Here is a 3,376-nt window from a genome sequence, read left to right as displayed (position 1 = left end):
AAGACCACTACCACCACAGCCTCCAGCACACGACGTAGGCTGAGGACAGGTGGCGCTGAAGACCACTACCACCACAGCCTCCAGCACACGACGTAGGCTGAGGACAGGTGGCGCTGAAGACCACTACCACCACAGCCTCCAGCACACGACGTAGGCTGAGGACAGGTGGCGCTGAAGACCACTACCACCACAGCCTCCAGCACACGACGTAGGCTGAGGACAGGTGGCGCTGAAGACCACTACCACCACAGCCTCCAGCACACGACGTAGGCTGAGGACAGGTGGCGCTGAAGACCACTACCACCACAGCCTCCAGCACACGACGTAGGCTGAGGACAGGTGGCGCTGAAGACCACTACCACCACAGCCTCCAGCACACGACGTAGGCTGAGGACAGGTGGCGCTGAAGACCACTACCACCACAGCCTCCAGCACACGACGTAGGCTGAGGACAGGTGGCGCTGAAGACCACTACCACCACAGCCTCCAGCACACGACGTAGGCTGAGGACAGGTGGCGCTGAAGACCACTACCACCACAGCCTCCAGCACACGACGTAGGCTGAGGACAGGTGGCGCTGAAGACCACTACCACCACAGCCTCCAGCACACGACGTAGGCTGAGGACAGGTGGCGCTGAAGACCACTACCACCACAGCCTCCAGCACACGACGTAGGCTGAGGACAGGTGGCGCTGAAGACCACTACCACCACAGCCTCTAGCACACGACGTAGGCTGAGGGCAGGTGGCGCTGAAGACCACTACCACCACAGCCTCCAGCACACGACGTAGGCTGAGGACAGGTGGCGCTGAAGACCACTACCACCACAGCCTCCAGCACACGACGTAGGCTGAGGGCAGACGGCGCTGCAGGAGGCTAAGATGATCCAAGAGGAGAGAGAGAGAGAGAGAGAGAGAGAGAGAGAGAGAGAGAGAGAGAGAGAGAGAGAGAGAGAGAGAGAGGAGAGAGAGAGAGAGAGAGAGAGAGAGAGAGAGAGAGAGAGAGAGAGAGAGAGAGAGAGAGAGAGAGAGAGAGAGAGAGAGAGAGAGAGAGAGAGAGAGAGAGAGAGAGAGAGAGAGAGAGAGAGAGAGAGAGAGAGAGAGAGAGAGAGAGAGAGAGAGAGAGAGAGAGAGAGAGAGAGAGAGAGAGAGAGAGAGAGAGAGAGAGAGAGAGAGAGAGAGAGAGAGAGAGAGAGAGAGAGAGAGAGAGAGAGAGAGAGAGAGAGAGAGAGAGAGAGAGAGAGAGAGAGAGAGAGAGAGAGAGAGAGAGAGAGAGAGAGAGAGAGAGAGAGAGAGAGAGAGAGAGAGAGAGAGAGAGAGAGAGAGAGAGAGAGAGAGAGAGAGAGAGAGAGAGAGAGAGAGAGAGAGAGAGAGAGAGAGAGAGAGAGAGAGAGAGAGAGGAGAGAGAGAGAGAGAGAGAGAGAGAGAGAGAGAGAGAGAGAGAGAGAGAGAGAGAGAGAGAGAGAGAGAGAGAGAGAGGAGAGAGAGAGAGAGAGAGAGAGAGAGAGAGAGAGAGAGAGAGAGAGAGAGAGAGAGAGAGAGAGAGAGAGAGAGAGAGAGAGAGAGAGAGAGAGAGAGAGAGAGAGAGAGAGAGAGAGAGAGGAGAGGAGAGAGAGAGAGAGAGAGAGAGAGAGAGAGAGAGAGAGAGAGAGAGAGAGAGAGAGAGAGAGAGAGAGAGAGAGAGAGAGAGGCAGACTGGCTCTCTAGGTTATTGCTGTTAAAGACTCGCTGCCTGGAACAAAGAGTTCCAAGCAGCACGGGCTATGGTGAGCCCGTAGTGGACTTTAGGCTCTCTAGGGAGGCGGCTGAGGCTGCACCACTGCTAGTTGATGGCGGCTAACTGCTTGTTTGTGAAAGCAAACTAGCGGTTAGCAGAGGATCCCAGCTTGCCGCTGCATCCCAATCCCCCCCCTAAAAAAAAACTTATTCCCCTCCCAATCCCCTCTCCCACACCTCTCCCTTCCTCATACCATTCCCTCCTCCCCCTCTCAAACACCCCCCACCCCTCCCAGAGCAAGGACTCCCCCCTCCCTCCCTCCCTCCCACTCCCAGAGCAAGGACCCCCCCCCCCCCACCTCTCTCGCTCCTTGAAGGACCCCCACCCGCTCCTTGAGGCCCTGGAACCCCCCCCCCCTTCCCCGGCATCAGGGGAACTGGCGCATTTAACTGATAAATCTGGCGAGACCGCCCCCCCCCCCAAGATATCACGCCCACGTGGTCATTGGAATGACGCCCAAACCCTCTTCTATGCAAATTCCCAGCGAGGGTTTATGTCATATACAGCTTGAGTTCCACAGCGACGTCGTAAAGACCGGCGCGATAACGAGGCCGGCCACTTTGGTGGCTGGCTGCGGTAACTTTGGCCCTCATTCACATACGCGCGTCGCTGACCGGGTAATGGCGGACCACGAGGCCAACATTTCCATTAGTAGTCCTCAATTTTCTTTCTCCCCCCCCCCCCAACAAAAAACAAAAATCCGCGTCCCTTTTCCCTCTCCAGAAGTCCGCTTTCTCTCTCCAGAAGTCCCCTTTCTCTCTCCAGAAGTCCCCTTTCTCTCTCCAGAAGTCCCCTTTCTCTCTCCAGAAGTCCCCTTTCTCTCTCCAGAAGTCCCCTTTCTCTCTCCAGAAGTCCCCTTTCTCTCTCCAGAAGTCCCCTTTCTCTCTTCAGAAGTCCCCTTTCTCTCTCCAGAAGTCCCCTTTCTCTCTCCAGAAGTCCCCTTTCTCTCTCCAGAAGTCCCCTTTCTCTCTCCAGAAGTCCCCTTTCTCTCTCCAGAAACCCTTTTCTGTCTTCACTATGATTCTCTCCTTTCCTTTTCACATACCTTTTACATCCTCTTCCTTCTAATGTTCCCTAATCTTTTTCCACCTTTCTCTCCTCCATCCCATCCTCCTCCTCTTCCCCCTACCATTCCTCCCTCATTTATTCCCTCATCACCCTGATCCTCCCTTCATCACCCTACTCCCATCATATGCACCTCGCCTCATTTAGTTCAATCCCCCCCTCACCCTCCCCCCCCCCCACACACGCACATTAAATTAATTAAATTCAAGAAGACATTCACACGGGCAGAGCCGTACACCTGTTACCATAGGCAACACACATAGGTAATTACACATGTAAGTTGTGGTAGATATTTCAACAGACAAGAAGGTCATACTTGTGTAAAGGAGGAAATGTAGATGTTGACCAGACCACACACTAGAAGTTGAAGGGACGACGACGTTTCGGTCCGTCCTGGACCATTCTCAAGTCGATCGTCCTGGAAAATTCACAATTGACTTGAGAATGGTCCAGGACGGACCGAAACGTCGTCGTCCCTTCAACTTCTAGTGAGTGGTCTGGTCAACATACTTCAGCCACGTTATTGTGACTCAT

Source organism: Procambarus clarkii, chromosome 93 (assembly GCF_040958095.1).
Source record: "Procambarus clarkii isolate CNS0578487 chromosome 93, FALCON_Pclarkii_2.0, whole genome shotgun sequence".
Taxonomy (NCBI): Eukaryota; Metazoa; Arthropoda; class Malacostraca; order Decapoda; family Cambaridae; genus Procambarus; species Procambarus clarkii.
This window is presented reverse-complemented; position numbering follows the sequence as displayed.